The sequence below is a fragment of the Alexandromys fortis genome, unplaced genomic scaffold, assembly GCF_014885135.2.
Source record: "Alexandromys fortis isolate MF-2015 unplaced genomic scaffold, M_Fortis_MF-2015_v1.1 scaffold_50, whole genome shotgun sequence".
In the NCBI taxonomy this organism is placed as follows: Eukaryota; Metazoa; Chordata; class Mammalia; order Rodentia; family Cricetidae; genus Alexandromys; species Alexandromys fortis.
In genome coordinates this window covers 8,220,440-8,242,096 of record NW_026067932.1, presented here as the reverse complement: position 1 = coordinate 8,242,096, position 21,657 = coordinate 8,220,440, and the positions used below count along the sequence as shown (strand labels likewise).

The following is a 21,657-nucleotide window of genomic DNA, read 5'->3' as shown; positions in this document are numbered from 1 at the left end:
AGTACAGAGCACACATGATCGTCTCTGCGGTGGGGTAGCAAGTCATGATGCCATTGCCCCGACTGGTAGTATCTCTGCGCTGTATCCATGTCAGAACCTGTCACTGTGTACATTTTAAGGAGGTGAGCCTCATGGTTCATGACAACAGAAGTGTGTGGCAGTGGCTGCTGTTGCTGAGGTGAACCTAGAAGCTGGAAGCATCTGGAACCCAGAACTTGGTAATAACCTTCAAAGCCTCTTCCTCGGTTAGCTACTTTGAAAGCCAGTTCCCACTTCCTAATGACTCCATACCCCACCCCACCCCCAAACAGCCCGGCATCCAAGGAACAAGCACTCTGAACATGAGCCTGAGAGGGACATTTCAAATTCAAACCATAACAGACACAGAGACCCCTAAGGCTCCAGAGGCAAAACAATATGCCCGAGGATTACCCTGCCAAAAGGTAATGAAAGTAGCAAGCATACCGACATCTCCCAGCCCCTTTGCTAAAGTTTGACTTCGTTTAACCAGTTAGCAGAGAAACTCAAGTAGCTTAGACATTCCACAGCTTAGTTTCCAGATGGCAACCAGACAAGGAACAAGTTACAGTGTTTTGGCTTACACTTTATGTGCTACTCAGAAGGTCTCACAACCTTTCTTTTGCTTCAAGCAACAACCCAGCAAAACGGGCTGAATGTATATTCTTATATTTTCTTAAGGGACGAGAAGCCTGAGGTTTAAGGACACGGAGTGACTTTCTTCAGCTTGTGCCCATTTAGTGACAGATCAGTTCCTGCATTTTTGGTTTATTCATTTCCCAAGTCAACTGATGTCTTGATGTAATGAAAGGGCTCAGTAATAATTAGAGGGTGAACAGATTCTGGAAGAAGAAAGATAAATAAAAGCAATTAGTTTTTGTCTAGACAGCTTCGGGGCTGGGTTTTGGCAATGATACAACTCCCTTTGTACAGATTCCTTGAGGGACTATTCAAATGTCCAGTTATGCACTGTTCAGAGAATCTGTATTGACCATGAAGCCAGATTTTTTAATTAAATGGAAAATCATACACTAGTATTCTCCAATGAATCTGAATTCTTCATCTTTTAGGGGCCATATCTTAAACTCTTTGAATTCATATAGCAACCTTGACTGAACTCTATGGTTGATATTGAATACTTCCCTTCTGTAACCTGTACATGTAACCTGTACATGTACATATACATCCAGAAATGTTTGACTTTGCATTCAGACACATATAAGATTACACCAAATATACAAATGATATTGCATAAATACCTCTTGTGCATATAAACTTTGTGCACAGAGAGAGAGAGAGAGAGAGAGAGAGAGAGAGAGAGAGAGAGACAGAGAGACAGAGAGACAGAGAGACAGAGAGACATACACACACAAAATCTCACACACAAAAGCCCAAGTTCAACACAGATCAAGAGTCATGTCAACTTTCAGGTCCTGAATATGCCTACTACATTTGAACTTTCCACTTTGGGCTGAGATTCCCAAGGGGATAATTTCAGGCTCCACAGGAGGAGAAACTTGAGCAGAATCGTGGCAGGTAGAATCAGAGGCTTCTTGTTCAGAAAATCAAAAGCCATAACAGCATCACACCCGAAGGCATATAGGCACAAATGCCTCTCCCTCAGACGTCACAGCCCTTTAGGATATCCCCTCAGTGAACTGAGCAGAGTCACCCTGAAATTCTGTCTTCATCCTTGGAAAGCCCGGAACCTAGACCTGCTTTTCCTGTTCTCTGGGCTTCAGCTCCCTCGTGTGCAAGAAGAGGACACCATGGCACACTTAGTGTTGTAGTGAGGATAAAGTGGAAAACGGTGTCGTGTACCAAGTGTCTGAGCCACTCTTTAACACGTGGAAGGCTCTTAATGCAAGACAGGATGGATATTTTGCATCAGGTACACGTGACATTACACAGGAACAATCATCTAAGGCATGTGCACAGGGTGCCATGTACAAAGGGTTAGAACTGCACCTGAATTTACTATTACAGCATCAAAAACATTGGAAAGAATAAACCAAATTTGGGATTTTTTGTTGTTGTTTTGTGATGGAGGTGGGTCTTGTATCTTAACTGTTGCTTTCATTGGTTAATAATAAAGAAACTGCCTCGGCCCTCATAGGACAGAAAATTAGGTAGGCGGAGTAGACAGAAGAGAATGCTGGGAAAACGAAGCTGAGTTGAGGAGTCGCCATGATTCTCCCACTCCAGACAGAGGCAGGTTAAGATCCTCCCTGGTAAGCCAGCTCGTGGGCTACACAGAATATTAGAAATGGGTTAGATTAATATGTAAGAGCTAGCCAATAAGAAGCTGGAACTAGCCGGGCCAGGCAGTGTTTAATAGAATACAGTTTCCGTGTAATTATTTCGGGCATAAGCTAGCCATGAGGGCGGCCGGGTGCCGGGGACGTAGCCCTGCCATCGCTCCTTTTTCAACAGTTTTGAGACAGCTCTGGCTGTCCTGAGATGCATTTTGTAGACCAGGCTGACCTCAAACTCACAGAAATCCACTTGCTTCTGCCTCTCAAGTGCTGGGATTAAAGGTGTGCACCACCCTAACCCCCACAAAATTTGGATTCTTGATTTTAAAAAAGATGCCTCAAAATCTGATCATCGTTGGCATGAGACTTTGAATTCAAGTAACCTAAAGAGAGGATTTACTTTTACAGGGAAAACTTCAACTCAACCATCTAAGTAAGAATGGTTTTGTTTCCTAGGAAGAATGGGGCATGAGAACCAAGAGTCTTAACAGAACTGCTCCTTTCTAAAGGGCAGTTACCTGCAATAAGACAAGAGTAGAAAGAGCATTCATTCACAAGGCAATATGGAAAGCCCCCAAACCAGCCAGGGAGGCTACAAACTCACAGCATATTCCCTTGCTAGCCATAGCCTTTATATTGCCTATAGGAGACGATGTCTTTGTTCAATAATTATACCTGACATTCATTAAAGTGAGAATAAAAAACAAAATTAACAAAGAGAAAAGCTGCATGGAGCGAAGTCCAGGGAAGAATCAGCTGACGCTACCAGGAATCGTTGCCTTACATAAGGGCTCACACAGGACTCAATGTCCCAGAACTGAATCATTGCAAGTGTGTAATGTTTACCAGCCAGGCAAAGTAGCACCTCAGTTCCCAGGGCTGTGTGCATGTACATGTGGGCACACGTGTGTGTGTGTGTGTGTGTGTGTGTGTGTGTTTATTGTCTCCTGAATTTCTGACCCCCACCAACTCCGATGCCATCCCCACAGTCATAGGCCTTGCTCCAGTTACGAAACTCAAGCACAGGCTACAGGTGTCCCTGGCCTGGTTTTGGTTGTGCAGCTCCTGTACTGGTCTGACATAAAGTAGACTAGAAGCTTGCATCAGATATACAACTCAAGAGAGAAGTTCACATGCCCCGGTCAAATTCCCAAAACTCAAACAATATGAAAAGGCCAGACAGAATCACTAATTCTGTAGAGATGATCTTCAATGAGAATTACCTAAATGAAACCCAGGATGCAGAATGTAAAGAGATAGTAAACTTTATCAAATGATTTGAGGAGTTTAAAGAAAACACAAACAGCTCAATGAATTAAGAAAGAATAACAATAAAAGCCCAAGCGATGTAGAAGGAAACACCAATATATGATTGAATGAAATGATGATGACAATTCAGGATCTGAAAACTAAATTCAGTAAAAATTTAGAAATACTGAAGAGAATGCAAGTCAAAACTATGATAGAGTTGAAAAGCTCAATGATCCAATTAGAAAACTCCAGGGAAATCCTTCCAGATAGGATGCGTCAAGAGTCAGTATTTGATCAGTACTTGAAGACAGAGGGAAGGAACTGGAACATTCTAGCAAAGAACATGGAGAAAATAAAACACAGAAAAGGAACCTATAGTAACTGTGGAACACCCTGAAAAGATCAAACCTTCAAATTATAGACATAGATGAAGGAGAAGAATCCCAGGTCATTAGCGTAGACCAGACCTTTAACGAAATCATAGAAGACAGTCTGAAGAGATGCCCCAGTGATTAAGAGCACTTGCTGCTCTTGCAGAAGGTCCAGTTCTCGATACCCACATGGTGACTTCCAACCATGCAAAACATCAGTTCCTGGAAATTTTATGCCCTCTGCTGACTTCTGTGTGCCTCAAGTACACACATGCACATATAGGCTTGCAGGCAAAACACTCATACACATAAAGTAAAAGAAACAAATCTTAAAAGAACATTTAAAGAGACTGGAAGAAAGGTCCCCCCAAATTAAGGAAAGACAATCCATACAAACACAAGGAGCACACAGACATCTAATAAACTCCCCACAGAATATCTGAGTGAAGCATTAACTATATAGGACAAAGACGGAGAGATGCTGGGAGGAACAAGAGAAAAACCACAAGTCAGAACAATAATAACAATAACAAAAAGAATCAAAATAGCCACCAATTTCTCAGCTGAAACTTAAAAGGCCAGAAGAGCCTGGGATCAATGTATTTCAAGTTCTAAAAGACCATAAATGTCAACCAAGATGAATGTACTCAGCAAAACTATACAACACAGTTGAAAAAATTCCAAGGTAAAAACAAATCACAAAGAATCCATACCGACCAAGCCAGCTCTACATAGGATGATAGAAGCAATACTTGAAAATGAGAAATACAAACATAGCAAAGATGTTACAAAAAGAAACTAAATCAGGCTGTAACTACAGAAATGCAAAACAGGACTAAAAGTACAAATAGAAAAAAAAATAGTCAACAAAATAGTAAATCAATAGGTCACATTTCAGTAATAACTTAAATATTAAAGGCCTCGGTTTCCCAATCAAAAGACACAGGTTAGTTAAATGGTTTAAGAGACAAAAATCCATCTACCTGTTATCTACAAGAAACTCAACTTACTTCAAAGATAGTAAACTCCTTAAAAAAAAGAATGAAAAAATTATCCTGAACAAATAGGGCTAGAAAGCAAGCAGGTGCAACTATCTTAGTACCCGAAAACATATGCTTCAAACTAAAAGAAATGGGAAGAGATAAAGGAGGTGCTGATCTAACAAAGGGAAAAACCAGCCAGTAAAACATTACTATCCTAAACATGCATGCACCAAACACTGGCACACCCAATTTCATACAAGGTATACTAATGGTCTTAAAGATACAGGTTAACTTCAACTCAATAATAGTACGAATAATAGTAGGTTATTCAATACACTGCTTTCCCCAAAAGGCAATTCATCTGGACAAAAGTCAAATCCAGAAAAGTCAGAATTAAATGGCAACATACATCAAATGGCCCTAACATATTTACAGAATATTCCACCTAAACATAGAGGACTACATAGTCTTCTGAGCAGCCCACAGAAGCTTCTCTAAAACATTGCTGTGGGATATTCCTTTACACTGTGTGAAGATGGGCCACTGTGATCGGTTTAATAAAAAGCTAAATGGCCAATAGCTGGGCAGGATTTCCAGGCAGAGAGGATGCTGGAAAGAAGAAAGAAGGGGTGGCAAGGCAGACGGAAAGGAAGCAGGATGGGCAGTGCAGAGTATAGGTAACTGAGCCATGTAAAAGAATGTAGAATAAAAGATATGGGCTAATTTCAGTTACAAGAACTGGTAGGGACAAGCCTAAGCTAAGGCTGAGCTTTATAGTTAATAAGTCTCCATGTCATTTGTTTTTGAGTTGGCAGCCCGAAGAAAAATCCTTCTACACCACATTCTAGGACATAAAACAAGCCTTAACGAACTCAAAAAAGCTAAAATAATTCCATGTATCTTACCTGACCACAATGCAATATAACTTAACACCAACAGTAGAAGAATCTCCAGTGATCACACAAATTCATGGAAATTGAACAACGCATTACTGGATAATAAATGGGTCAGAGATGAAATCAAGAAATAAATTTTAAAAATTCTTGGAACTGAATTAAAAATGTAACAGCACAGCAAAGCCCCTGGGACACATCCCAAGCAGCCCGATGGTGGGAATTTACGGCTCTAAACTTCATCGCAAAACCAGAAAGAGTGCAAACAAACGACTTAATGATGCAACTCAAGAATTTGGAAAAATGAGAACAAGCCGAGGCCAAACCGAGTAGGTGGCAAGGAACAGTGAAAATCAGAGCAGAAACTAATGAAAGAGAAACAAAGAAAGCAACACAAAGAATCAGCAAACGTGAGAGCTAGTTCTTTGAGAAGGCAAACAAGATCGATAAACACTTGACCCAGGGAAGAAAAGAAAGAAAGAGAACCCAGATTGGTAGAATCAGAGCTGGACAGGGAACCGTTACAACAGAAGTTCAGAATATTTTAAGGCAATGCTTAAATAGAAAGGATGAAGCAGCAATAAAAGCCTTCAAGCTAAAAAAGAATCCCACACCCAGATGAATCCACAGGAGATTCTACCAGACTTCCTTTTTTTAAAAAAATTTAAACTTTATTGTATAAAACCCTTGCAAATAAGTTAAAAACCTCACACACCCAAACCTCACCCAGTCCCCAAGTCTATACAGTCCAATGAACTTTAATGCAGTAAGATTTGGTATTCAAAGTATAAACCATGAAGCTTCAGATTAAATTTCAATGGGACTTTCAATTTGTCAGACATATTTTAGGAATCCATTCAGCACCAATGCAAACCCCTCCACTGAAGACTTGGGGAACAGTGGAGAAGAGGGGACAGGATGATTCTGAGAGCCAGAAATAGTCTGCTTTGAGGTCGTGTTTTCTGTGCTGGACAGGGAAGCTACATCTGTGAAATCGTGACAATATGGCTGCCTCCACAAGATATGAAAACTGACAATACCAGTTTACAAGCCAGGGTTGACGGGAGAAATCTCCTGGGCCTCATACCTAGATAAACGGCTAAAGGCTATTAGTAAGGGCTGAGAGAGGGAGGCTTGGTCTCTCTTAGGAATGGGCCCTGATTGGCTATTCAATCCGAAGAAATCAGCCCTAAGTACATACACACATGAGCAACATTAAAAGAGCTCAGAAGGAGGTATTCATCAATTCATATACACACATCTAGATGTATATAATAATAATTAAAACTAAGAAGTGAATATGAGAAGAGGAAAACACTGGAGGAGTAGGAGAAAAGAGGAGGGGGAAATATGTATATATTTATATATGAAGTTCTCAAATATATATAAATAAAATAATTATATGAGATATAACTTCAAATTGCTTAGAGCTAGGCTCAGAATACTCTAGTGGTGTTATTTGTTTGTTTTTATCCACCACATAGTTTTATCGTAGGCAAAATAAAAATCCTTAAGATATTTAACTTTGTAAACATATTTTAAATCAGCCATACGTCCTTTAAAGGCAGATAATTCCTGATTCGAATGCTTTCTTTCATTCACAGGAGGATATCCATAAGATGTATCTTTCCTTGTCTTTTGCATGCAAGCGTTACCGTACCATCTTTGCCCGGCTTTCTCTTCCTCTGATTCTGCCCCTCCCACCATAATCACTCAACAGTGCCACAGTTCACTAAAGATAATCACTCCCGCCCCCCTCTACTTGTGTCCAAATAAAATATGAATTTACCCAGCAGCTGCTTACTAACGCTATTTCTGAACCTCTTGTGTTCATCTGTCAAGTTTTTTTTGGCCAGATGTGGTTATCCTACGAAGCTGCAATAAAACATGAAATAAACCTTTCCATAAAACATTTAATAAAGCTATAAAAGTTAAATAGCTCATAATAAGCGGCCATATAAGAGCATGTCGCTCAGCTCCCCATCATTACCTTTCGTTAGAGCGTGGAGCGGAGCGCAGCCTAGTCCGCAGATGGCCCAGCTGACAGCGCGGAAGTGAACCAAGGGGGATTGTTCTCAAATTGAAACCAAAGAATTCACAATTATTTCATTGAATTGAATCTAAGATGATCAGGTTACCATCTCTGAGGTTATATATGTGTATGTGTATATATGTATATTTGAAAAGAGGCTTATTGAAACTCTTGGAACTGATGTATTAAGACAGAAATGAAAGTGGGATTTTGTGCCTATTTCCTTGAGGGTGGTATTAACCAAGGGTTGGGCATTTGTCTTGCTGCCCATTGCCAAGTTCGGCTCATCAGTGTCCTATTTCCTTTCAAAAAAGCCTGTAGTACACGGACTGTTGAGGGTCTGCAGGTCTTGCACAAACCACCTTCACCTGGTGCCCTTGCGGACAGAGCAGGTGACTAAGGGGACACGAGACACAGACCGTGTCTTCTGAGACTGCTGTAGCTCTGGGCCCCAGTAACAGTCACAGTGCTGAGACAGGGAATCAGAAGCTGCTGGGAAGGATGGGTTTTGTCGCTGCTCAGGACAGTTCTGTTAGGATGGCTCAAGAATCACTGGTCCAGCTCCTAAATCTGCCGAGTCCATGGCCCCAGGCTCGCTCTTTCCCTCTCTCTTTGCTGTTGTCAGACCCCGTATCTTCCTAAGATGGCCCTCCCTCTTCTGCTCAATCTGAATTCCAGAACTGCTTACCATGGCTTGTGCTAAAGGATCCTAATTGCTACAGACTATCAAGCGAAAGAAATGTCATCGATTCCCATTTCTTCTTGAGAAAATAAGCAAAGTACTGAGAAGACTAAGAATTAGGGGACATTAATTTGTTCATACTAGTATTCGTCCTTTCAAAATCCCGTCTAGGATATGTCTTGGTCAAATTATGTCTAAAACAAATGGAATAAAATGACTCTCAAAAGTATGTAAAATATTCGACAAATGGAAAAACATAAGACCTATATGTTTTTAAAAAATCAACCGAAAAGGTATGGTTTAGAAGCTTCTATTGAACACAAAATAATTCTTAAACGTCTTAACATTTGAGAGGTTCATATAAATATTTGCCTAATGGCCTGAAAGGCACCAGGAAGTAACCAAATCCCTGTGGATTGAAACCTTATAGTTTACAGTTGGTGGCTCCAAAGTGTCCGAGGTTTAAGAGGACTTAAGATTTATAAAAGCTTGTATTGTTACCTTTTGCATAAAACAGCTTACACCCCACAGATTTGGTTTTAACAGGAGCTGCTCACTGGAACCCAGCTAATACACAAAACGGAATGCCTGCTTCTATACTTTGTTCAAGTCAAGCCATCTGAAGTGGACAAAAAAAGTCAGAAATTTGGGAAATAAATCTGCCTTTAATATATCTCCACCATCTTATTTCCTCCTCCTCACCCCAAAGTCCTAGTCACTGTAGAAATTTTAATTAGGAAGGCAGAGAAAATGAATTAAATGTATTTGTGATGTATTCCATATTTGATAGACCATTTGAATCTTGTTTTCTCTTGAAAGGCACGGTGGGGCCCGGCCTGGTAGGAAGCTCACCAGAGGTCTGAAGCCATCACGACAGAATAGTGGATACTGTCTTTTTAAAACTCTCAGGGCTCCCATTGTAGGTCAGATTTCTTTCCAGTTCCCAGCGGTATGGGAGGCACGGCCAGTATAAATCTTGTTGTCACAAAAGACCAAGTTATTGTATATATCCAACCCCACACCCCAAAACCTTTCAAATGACGTTAACTTAAACCCACAAAACCGAGCAGAGTCTGAGGCAAAGGCGGAGCTCTGTCCTCAAGCCACACCCACGTGTTCCCGTGCCTGTCGGGACTGGATATAAACAACATTAACACATAGGTTAGACGAGCTAAAACACAAAGGAGAAACGAGACGAGAGAAAAGAAACTAGCTCAGCATGAGCATAGCTGACAAAAGACAGACCAGTTTCCGGTCTTGAGTCTCTGTTTCTGTGTCGCTATGTAGGTGCCCACACCTCCTGGTTCTCTTACACCACCAAGCGCTGAGAGCCGTTGCAAGGGGACCAGGTCTGAAGCAAGCTGGAGACTTTGCCCCTAGTACAACGGGGCTCTAAGAAACGACTGTAGACGCTTTGGCTTATCAATGTGTAAGCTCTTGTGGTTCATTCACGAGTAAGTCTCGAATTTTTTCCAGGGTCATTCGATTTAAATGGTTAAAACACCAGGATGTCACAGGAAATCTAATCTGCAGGTAGTGCCAAATCTGTGGCAGGAACGGTGTGGAGGAGTGAAGTTGAGATGATTTAGGCCCTCCGATTTATAATCAGAAATATTTTTTATGGTGTATTTCTTTTTTCCTTAGCTTTCATTGATTCTCTGTGGGTTTCACGTTTTCACCTCATCCGTCCTTATTGTGCTTATCTGCCTGCCCCTTGCTTCCGCCCCTGCCCTTGCAACCCAACCCACAAAATTTAAGAGAAAAACCAAGACCAACCAACAAACAACCCCTCCCCCCAGAAAAGGAAAAGACTCATCCTGGAAGCTGTAGCATGGCCCTGGTGAGTTACACAGTTTACCCTTTAGTCCACACATCCTTACTTGTCAGCGTTCATTGCTAAGCTAGAGTCATTGGTCTGGCTTGAGGCCTGTGGTTGCCGCCACACTGCTGTGGGATTCCCCTCTGTGTGCTGTGAATATGTTTTATTACCATTGGTTAATAAAGAAGTTGCTTTGGCCCATAGCAGGGCAGAATAGAGCCAGTCAGGAAATCAGAACAGAGAGAAAGAGAGAGAAGGAAGATGGAGTCAAGGAGGTGCCATGAGGCTGCAGAAGGAGAAGGACACCGGAACCTCACCGGTAGGCCACAGCCTTGTGGTAATACACAGATTAATAGAAATGCATTAACTTAAGATATAAGAGTTAATTTGGTAAGAAGCTTGAGCTAACCGGCCAAACAGTGCTGTAATTAACAGAGTTTGTGTGTGATTATTTGGGTCTGGGCAGCTGGGACGCTAACAGACATTCTCTGCTTACAGTATACCGTTGATAATGGACTCTCGACGGAGCTCCTCTTGGATATCCTGTAGCATGTGTTACCACCTGGTCAAATGTGAACTCTCCACTTCACAGCTATATCCACACCTATCTCAATCAGGTGCCAGGTAGCGGGGCGCCTAGAGTCAAAGATGAACAGGAGATACCTTCCCCTGGCTCTCCATGAACTATCAGCCTAGAGGCACCGAAGGCAGGGAAAGCAGCAAGCACAGGCGGGAAATGTGTTTCTGGTTCCCTTCTGTCTCACACAGCGGCCTGCTGGTCTAACCCCAGAAATCCCGTGAGATCCCCACCTTCCATTCTCATCCCACTTCTTTCTAGTTCTGTCAAAGGACTGGAGACCGTTTACAGTGGCTTCCCTGGGCTGTAAAAGCTTCATATGCGACTGAGATCTTAGAGCTCCCCTGTCTCAGGCTGCAGTCCCAACTCAAATGTTATAAACTACAGAATAGCCTTTCCCAATTCTTATGTTGAAACGCCGACTCCCTCTTCCAAGGATCTAAGATCGTGACTGCATTTGTCTTTGTAAAGTGACCGAGTTAAAACAAGGCAGTGAGTGCCAGCCCTCATCAACATCAACATCCTGATTATAATCTCGGCGCACTTATACACGTGAGAATGCACTCCAGCAGCATGCACACGAGGTGTATGTACACAAGGCAAGGCCCGATGAGGACATGCCAAGAAAGTGCTGAGAATGCAGGTGAGCTGCTGTAGCCACCGTGTAACCGTGGCTTTCCAGAGGCCCAGGGTTTGATTCTTAACACTAATGTCAGATGCTGACTACCTGTATCACCTGCGTTTCTGACCTCATGAGATCCAGAAGCCTCTTCTGGCCTCAGCCAGCACCCGTGTCCTTGTGGGATACACACACATTGCTCCCTTTCTCCAGGCTACTGGGGAGCTTTGCAGTGTTGCCACCAGTAAATTTAGTTCTCTCAAGATGCCTGTGGCAATAGCCTCTTCCTAACCCTAGACTTGGGAAGTCCTCGGGAGCACAAACCAGGCTTCTTCGTTTTTTATCAGCACCATCTAACAGGATACCTCTAAGAGTAAGGACAGTTGACAAGTGTTTGGAGGATGAACGACTGAGAAGTCTCATGTCAGTGTGTATATAAACACGGTTTTTATTTCTATTTTGACTAAGGCTTGACTGTCCACATACAGAATCCAATTTTCAAATAATGAGGCAACTTCCTGGCTTTCAAAGCCACTCGAGCACAGATGTCACATAGCTAGGAGGAGGCCGAAGCCAAAGTCTCAGTTCAAAAACAGACACCCTACGGGCAAAGTTATTAGAATGTGATGGAGGAGGCTTCTGCCATACCCCGAGTCCCTCTCTGTCTGTGATGTAGTAAAGAGATGGGGACATTAGCAACTTGATCCCACATCGAGGACTTGGTTCACATGCTTGACACAGCTGTATAGCTTTAAAACAAATCCCATCTGGAGCCAATTGCCAAATTAATAGGTCCATTTTACTCCCTTATTAACATAATCAGCGATGACAGTGTGCTGCGGAGTGTCAGGGCACGAGCCTTTTAATCAAAGAACTCACACACGCTTCATTGTCTCTAGTTTTTAATATGTGGGTTAGGCTTGCACACGGATATACATGTGTACATATGCCACTTCCTGTCCACGCCTCCCCCTCTGTATCTCATATCTGTGTTCACGTCATGGGAAGCTATGCTAGAGTTCTGTTGAGACACAGCTCCACTTCTCACTTCCTGTTCCTTCCTGGTCATATGACGTCTTTACCATCAGACTGCTCATAGCAAGCCTGCCACCATTGTTCTTCACATCGTTACTTCTCTGTTCTCATCCCTGTTAGACCTGTGAAGACTGACTTCCACGCTGTGTGGGAACACACATGAAGTAGGATGCTCAGGGAAAATGGAGCTGTATAAGGCAAGTATGCACGAGTTCTGGGTCAAGTCCTAAGAGTGAGTTGAACTGAACCAGGAAAAGAAATAGAAAAACATCCCGGCCCGAAGAAGCAGCAGAGTCTTCAGGAGTCACGGGAAGGAGGGTTTGCACAAGAGATGGTGACCAAGAATGCAAAGTAGAGAACAAGGAGCCCTCAGGACAGTGATGTGGGAGTGTCATATATCAACCTGTTGATTTCATTGGTTAAGTAATAAACACACTGCTTGGCCTCATAGGTTAAAGCATTGGTGGGAGGAGTAAACAGAATAGAATTCTGGGCGGGAGAGGAAGTGAGGTCAGTCTCTGCTCTGCTCCTGGAGAGACCCAACAGCTCTGCTCTCTGGAGCAGAGACACCAGGATGGATGGAGGCTAGACTCTTCCCGGTAAGCGCACCCTGGGGTGCTTACACACATCATTAGAAATGGGCTAGTCCAGGTGCGAGAATTAGCCTGTAAGGGTTAGAGTTCATGGGCCAAGCAGTTCTTAAATGAATACAGTTTGTGTGTTGTTATTTCGGGCATAAGCTAGCCAAGCGGTCGGGGTGTTGGGGACGCAGCCCCGCCGCTCCTATTACAACAGATGGCGCCCAACGTGGGGCCCGAACCCACGACCCTGAGATTAAGAGTCTCATGCTCTACCGACTGAGCTAGCCGGGCGGTCGGGGTGTTGGGGACGCAGCCCCGCCGCTCCTATTACAACAGGACAGAGGACAGCAAGCAAGCTATTCAGACCATATTCTGTACCATGGTTTTGTCTGAACCCCTACTCAAATATAGATACAAGCAAATATATATATTTAATGTGTCACAATTGGCAGGGGCATCAAATGAAGAAAGGAAGTGGATTTAACAAAATGACAGGGCCGGTGACAAGTCACTGTGAAGGGTGTGCTCTCTCTAAAGGGAAACTCTCTGGAGAAGACTGGGGGAAACAGAGCTGAGAGTGTGAGCATGAGAAAAAGGAAGTAGTCCCTGTACAGTTCAGGGGACAGAGGTCAAGCCCCATGAGGACAGCAGCTAGTGTGCGTGAGGCACTGTTCAAACGCGACCGTTGATACGTACTCTCCATTGGTCAAACTGCAAACGCGTCCAGGCCCCGTGGAAATCAGCATGGAGGTCCCTCAGAAAAATTAATAATAAATAGACGATATCATCCAGCTATGCTACTCTCGGAGATTTACCCAAAGACTCCCAAGTCCCCTGTCACAGAGGTGCTCACCTGCCACTGTTTATGGTGGCACAGTTGACAAAAACCAGTGTAGAGTGTCCAGAGACAGAGGGATGGACAAAGCAAATGAGGTCTCTATAAACAGCAAACTGTTTCAGCCTTCAGGGAGAGCAAAGTTGTGCTGTTTGCTGGAATAAGGAGGTAACTGGAGATCACCATATAGAATCTACTCTAAGGACCAGCCCCAGGGTTCTACCTCCTCCTACTTAACCCGACTATATTTCCAGGGTCCCTCAAGCAGCGTCATGGTCTGGAGACCAAGCATGCAAACCCCGACCCTGACATATTCAAACCATACCAAGAGTGAAACGGGAACTCAAGGCACGGGTCTCCCTCAAGGGAAGAAGGGTGTCTTGTTTTCGGGGGCCCCTTGGGCTACAGAATATAGGCATATCATATTGTCTGCTCTTTTCATGTGTTCATGTATAGACCTGCTCCGTGTTGCAAAGCATGCCGTGTCTCACCGTGAGACTGTAAACCTCCAGTAATGACCAACTCTGAACCCATCCTTTGGCTCCACCTGCAAAATCAAGTCTCTTTGGGCAACCCTAAGAGAGCGTAACAATGCCCCCCTTCCCCCTTCCCCACCAGCTCCTTGTCTCTCTTGGTCTCTAGCTTTCTGCCATTTCAAAGAAGAAATCAAATCACAAGGAATACACACCCATAGAATGCATACATGCACACACACACGCACACACGCACGCACGCGCACGCACGCGCACGCACACACGCGCGCGCGCACACACATGCACGCACACACGCACACGCACACACACGCACACACGCGCCTTTTCTATAGTGATGGAGAAGAGTCTCCTAATCCCAGGGCCACACATCTTTATCTAGTAAATCTCATAGTTTAAAGAGGTCGAGGAAGGAGAAGCAGACAGGGAGAGAAAGGAGGGGAGTTTTAAACGTAAAGGAAATTGAATTCCTCTTCCAAGCCAGGTACATATCAATCATCTGTAAGCCTACCCAAAGCCCGTCAGTCCCAATTATGGTGCATTCGTTCACTAGGTGTGGGGGAATTCCCGTTCCTGGGCGACAGTGGGAGCCGTAGAGAGTTAGAAATCCTGAATGAAGATGGCTTGACGTGTTAAATAATTTCTCTCTCCCCACAACCTCCTCTCCTTCTTTCTCCCTTTCCCTCTCCTGCTTGCTCCCTCACCCCAGCCAATGCTTCCTTCCAACTCCTAAGGCTGCCCTGACTCAGCCATTCTAGAATCTGACAGACAGCTCTGCTGACCTTATCCCCAGTTTCCCCTCCCACCAGAGAAGACACAAACACAGTCGGCAGTGGAGCCTGGCTTGGCTCTGGGGCGAAAGTGGGTTTGGATTGGTTGTGTGGTACGAGCGGCAGAGGATGAGAAATGAGCGCTCTGACGTGAGTCTGTGTTAGTCAGAGAAATTCTAAGAAACTGCTCCCAGGGAGAGGAGGCAAGAGGGTTTTTTTAATAAAAAAAAAAAAAAAAAAAAAAAAAAACTCTATCAGACTTACATAACCTGTAAAATAAGAGGTTGCCATTTGAAAATCGTTGGTGCTGGCATGCTGCTATCATGGAAATTCCATGAAACTATCCTTTTTAGAAAATATTCCTTCAATTTTCGGTTAACACTTGATGCCAAACACTGAAGACTAGTTGGTTTACACAATTATCGCCTTTTTTTTTTTCTTAGAAGTAAAGGCAAAACCTCAAAACACGCCACAGCAAAGTGGCTATTTCTGTCACTGGCTAACGATCGAAGGACATCCACAAACCTCTGGAAATGAATATCCCCAGGAAAAGCCATTTCACAAAAGTCACCAGGAAGTTATTAACTAGAGTTCAGTCACTGACAGGAGGTGTTATTAATGACCTCATCAGAATTTCAAGCACACTGAACTCCTGCACTGCGATTCTATGACAGACGACTTGGAGAATACCACATTACCCTCCAGCAGTTGCTTGGCTAGAGATCAAATGAAAGGCCGTGAAGAACTTAAGTTCTAGGCAATTCCGTAATTCCTGAGGCCTCACGCGATTCGGAAACCTTACGGTCATTAGCCTCACTGTCTTCCCCATCTTTAGAGTCTATGATTGGTAATAAGTTGGTTTTGTTTTCCTTGCTAATTGCTGACTGTTCCTCTTCCAAATGCTTACGGAATAAAGACAAGAGTCAGAAAAAAACAAATCTCCAAACTTTGCTTTTCAAAAGTGGCTCAGGAGTGTGGCTTGTTTTTGTATTGGAAGAGACACTCTCAAGTACATGGATTTTTGTTGCTGTGGTGGTGGTCCCTCAAAGCCCTTTTCCACAAGCAAAAGAGGCGTCTCTTTCCTGTTCAGTTCTTTCAATCAGGACTTTAATTCAATTGGCATGTTAGAAGCCAGAGGGATGGCTCCGCAGGTAAATGTCCTTACAGCCAAGTTTCAGGAGTGAGTCTGACCCTTGGAACCACATGGTGTGTGGGGGGAGTCAATTCCCACAAGTTGTCCTCTCATAGAGCAAATACGCTCACAGTCACACACAAATGCACATGTACATGCATGTGCAAACAAGTATATGCATACATATAAATATACGATCACACATACATGTTGCACAAACATGCATACACACATGCACACACATATACACATATATGCACACATACATACCCTCACACACAGTCCCTCATGTACACAATCAATAAATAATCATTTAAGAAACTTTCATGTCTTTATTAATATTAATATCCCTGATGACTGCTGGAGCTCAGCCAAGCACTGGTGTAGGAGCATACAGTTCACACTCACACTCACACACACACACACACACATACACACAAATCATGTATTTGTTAATGCCGCCAGGTCACACAGTCCACACACATATGTATAGACACACATATTTATTTTAAATATTCTTCAGAATTATTTATTTTGTCACTTTCTTTTCTAAGTTGCAAGCGCATCAGACTACCTCAGGTAACACTGGACTCACATCAGAACATCCAGCCCCGCTGCTGGCTGCTTTCCGAACAGGCATGTACCACCTTGCCCTGGGCTGCGGAGACAAAGGTGACGGGAAGCAGCCATCATTTCAAAGAGCCCTGGAAATAAAAGCCAGCCATGTAACACTGTCAACTGAGAGAGACTGCTAATGTTGGGAGTCAGAGGGGAGCGGAGGACTTGACTCAGAGTGGAAAGAATGGAGGGGGAGCATCTGCAAGTGTGGTAGATGCTAAGCCTTGGGGGAGCAAGAGTTAAGATGAAGGGAACTGAGCACTCGCCAGTGACTCTAACAACAGCGGCTTTGATGTGTGGTGCGGCGAAGGTCTCTTGGTACCTGTGTGATCGTCCCATATTTGCAACAGAGGAAAGTTGGGCTTGGAGATTGTCAGTAACTTTAGTGACCTTGAAAGTGACAGCCTTGAAGTTCCAGTGTCACCACCCCGAAGTCTCCCCATGCCATCATCTTGCACTTGTGAGATCCTTCCCTCTGTCTCAGCAGGACTTTTTAGTAATCTCTCTACACAGACCCAGCAAATCATTTTCTACCATTTATCTCATTGTCCTTTTGATCACATCAGATAGCCACTGGACACCAAGTGTCCTTTGAGACAAAAGCCCCCAACATGGCTAGCTCCCCTTTTACCCATAAAGCTTGGCATGGAATGCATGGACCACATCCTTTGCTGTTTCATTAAACCACGCTTCTTTGCTCCTCAGTTCATTCCTTCACAATGAGATGGGGAACAGGGCATTGACCACTGTTAACAGCTGATTTGGGTGTGCTTTCTGGAGAAAAGACTATTCTTGGGAATAAAACATCACGAAGTCATCTTAAGATATGGCATGCTGAGGAATGTGTGTGTATGTTTGTGTGTGTTTGTGTGTGCGTGTGTGTGTTTGTGTGCGTGTGTGTTTGTGTGCGTGTGTATTTGTGTGTGTGTGTCACCTGCTGCCAGAGCTTCTGAAAAAGAAGCTTAGTAACTTCATGTCAGACTAAGAAACATTAATTGCTGAGGGGTAAACAGAAAAAAGAAGCAAGGAGGAGAGGAGAGAAGAGAGGAATTTGGTTTTTTGCCATTATTCTCTATAGACAGAACACAGCACGACAGGCATTCACAGGCATTGTTCAGTGCTGTGTGTCTTGAGTAATGCAGAGATGATTTAAAGTCTCTAGGGGACTGGCTGGTAATAAACAGATGTTATGCTATTTTACGATTTTACATACGAAACCTGAGCCTGTGTAGATTTAGGTATCTGCAGGAGAGGGTTCTTATCTCCAATCCCATCCAGACACCGGAGGTAAAATGTGTTTCACAAATAAACTAAGCCCTCCAAAGCTGAAGTAAATTGTCTAAAGACTGACTTTCTGTAACCAAAAACAGGGATTTGAATCCAAGACCTCAGTCTCTCAAGCATTTACCCTTCTCTGTACTATGAAGCTCTCTGTGTGTTCTGTTGTATTTTCCCACATTTGCTGAGCTAAGGGCTTCTGGCGTCTGGGGACAAGCTTTGGAGAGCGCTCTGGGTGTGTTCAACTGCTCTTGATTCAACACCAATTGTCACTGGAACTTTGACAAGTCGGACCCTTTTCAGGAGTCTGTCCTTTGAGTCATCCAGCCTGAGATTCCATGTCCCATCTTAGATAATATATTCAAACTCTGGATTGATGCTGGGGTGGAGGGAGATGCCAATCTTTGGGTGAGGTTGAACCACTGAGAACAAAGCCTGGAGAGCAAAATGGAAAAAAAAAGACATTAAAGATAGCAGAAAAAGAAAGGAGAGGCTGTTTGGTAAAGTAAGGGAATGCAGGGAGAAACGAGAGAAGCAGAAATGAAAAAGAAAGAGAGAGAAACGGGGTGGGAAGGAAAGAAAGGAGGGAGGGAAGAAAGAGAGAGAGGGAGAGAGAGAGAGAAAGGAGTGAGGGAGGAATAAAAAAGGGAGGGAGGAAGGGAGGGAGGGAGGGAGGAAGGAAGGAAGGAAGGAAGGAAGGAAGGGGAGGAGGAAGGGAGGGAGGGAGGGAGGGAGGGAGGAAGGAAGGAAGGAAGGAAGGAAGGAAGGAAGGGAGGAAGGAAGGGAGGGAGGGAGGGAGGAAGGAAGGAAGGAAGGAAGGAAGGAAGGAAGGGGAGGAGGAAGGGAGGGAGGGAGGGAGGGAGGGAGGAAGGAAGGAAGGAAGGAAGGAAGGAAGGAAGGAAGGAAGGAAGGAAGGGGAGGAGGAAGGGAGGGAGGGAGGGAGGGAGGGAGGAAGGAAGGAAGGAAGGAAGGAAGGAAGGAAGGGGAGGAGGAAGGGAGGGAGGGAGGGAGGGAGGGAGGAAGGAAGGAAGGAAGGAAGGAAGGAAGGAAGGGAGGGAGGAAGGGAGGGAGGGAGGGAGGGAGGGAGGGAGGGAGGGAGGAAGGAAGGAAGGAAGGAAGGAAGGAAGGAAGGAAGGGGAGGAGGAAGGGAGGGAGGGAGGGAGGGAGGGAGGGAGGGAGGGAGGAGGAAGGCAAGGTTCGACCTCCTGGTTCAGAAGCCACGCCCTGCAGTTAAACATCCTGATGATCAGAACCCATGCTGCCATTTACTTGAGATTCATGGACGAGGCACTGCCTATCTTTACTTTCTTTTCTTCCCCAAACGTACACATAACATCTCTCTTCCCTCAGCCTTATGAAACTGGGTAATGACAGTTATAAGACTCATTGGCCTGGTTACTGGTCTGTGGCACCATTTAATGAGAAATGCTAACATTGCCCTTTCAGATGAGTGACATTGCTGTTGGGAATCACAGAGAGGGGCAGAGTGAGACCCACCAGGGCCCCACAGGCTTCCTGGAGGCTGTGATAGCCAGTCTATTAAAGCAAGTCAGACTGCATTCTGGAAATAAAATCTGCAACCAAAACACTCAGACCGTTTCTAGAACGCCATCCAAACCAAACGTTCTTGAAGGTCATAACGTGTTCTGAGGTTTAGTCCACGATTTTTCACTTATACAGTCCCCAGTGCTGCCAGGGTTGAGCCAGGCTTTGAGCTGCACAAAGTCAGTTACCACAGAGAGAAAAAGCCTTTTGCCCTGAATGTAGTTCCAGCCCAACAGAGAAACAAAAGCTCTGGAAAGTTCCATGCAGCCAGCATCGCAGCAGCCACCTTTTCAGGGATGCTGCCGAGCTATGGTCTGAGGGGTTTGGACGGTCCAGTGGCCGCCTCCAGCTTCTTCTGGATGTCGCAGGTCACAGACATTGAGAGGACTCATGCCCATCTGTGAACTCCACTTATTGGCTGGGTGACTTTGAGAAACTGTTGAACCTCACTTTTATTTTCTCTTTCCACAAAATGAATATAAACTAGAACTGATTGGTGATTTTTAAATAAGCATTTAGAGTGTTTCTCAGACACCACCACCAAAACCAATTCTCTTACTAGAACTGGGAGCTTTAAGGGAGGTGGTCGAAGTCTTCTGAGATTCCACCCGAGCTGCTAGATTGGGTCCTTGAAGCGATGGGAAAGAATGAAGATCACCGTACACATCTCTGTGTAGCTATAGATCTAATTGACTCAGAGTTCGTGAAGAGTGGACAGACAGAGGGACAGAGAGAAGGATTCCATTGGAGGATGAGGCCAGAAAATGATGTCTTCAGAAGTGGTTATATTTGTGTTTGCAAGCCAGGAGTTGAAGTTACATAACACTTTCTAAGAAGCAAATTGCCTTGGCAATAGTCCAGCCTAGACAGTCAACTTTATTTGGAATCATGAATCCTTTCATTTTATAATAACTTCATAATTAATTACTTACTGAATGCTTGCTATGTACACATGACGTATTTTATCACATTAAATTACCAAGAGACTGGAGAGATGCCTTGGTGTTTAAAAACATACCTTGAGGTCTCCTGGAGAGCAGGAGACATCTTCACTTTCTGAGAGACACAGTCTCTCTTACTCCTAACAGAAAGTTGTTCTTTCCGTAATAAAATCTAACTCATATTCCTAGTCAGGGTGGTGAGATGGCCCAGCAGTAGAACATCTGTCTAGCACACAGGGGCATAGGTTCAATTCCCAATACCACACACTAAAAGAGAAGTGTGTGTTTGTGTGTGTGTGTGTGTGTGTGTGTGTGTCAGTCACTCAGGAAATGTTTCTAGAGCACAAACTTAATACAGAGTTTCCGAAGGGTCTAAGATAGAGGTTGTTTATAGGTGTTTTTCACTATTACTATACAATGGGATCTAGCCCTGTGCTTAGCACCCATCAAATCTCCAGAGATGGCCTCCCTTCTGGACCCTGCTTGCCAGCGTGCAACCCTGACTTCCACTTCTCCTTCAAGGTGGCTAGTAGCCCTCTGCTCTTTGAACAAACACTTCTGCTAGTACTTCTTGGAAAGTATCATGAACATTCTCCATTTCCTGCCCAGAAGCACAAATGTCTCCAGTTTTGAGCACACTGTCTTCCAAGCTGTTATCCAGGGAGTCACAACTTCCAATGGGAGTCCTTCCACGGCCCAGTGTTGGCCTCCTCTTTGCTCCCCACAGGCATTTAGATTTAAAAAAAAAAAATAGTGCCCTGCCTGCTTCTTCCTACATCTTGAGCTTCCCTCTTCCTCTGACTCCTGAGTGTCAGAAAATAGAGGGGAAACTAAGCTAATGTCTTCTCTAAATCTAATATCTACGCTTTCACACTCCCTTCCAACAAGTTCTTGGAAATCTAGTATACTCCCTACTGATTTCACTTTCCTC

The 21,657-nt window shown here is 44.1% G+C and overlaps 1 non-coding gene across 1 annotated transcript; it reads right to left on the bottom strand.

Moving 5' to 3' along the window:
* Positions 1-13,334: 13,334 nt before the first annotated feature.
* Trnak-cuu (transfer RNA lysine (anticodon CUU)) lies at positions 13,335-13,407 on the bottom strand. The gene has a single exon. It is a non-coding gene; the product is annotated as a tRNA-Lys (tRNA).
* Between the last annotated feature and the right edge of the window lie 8,250 nt (positions 13,408-21,657).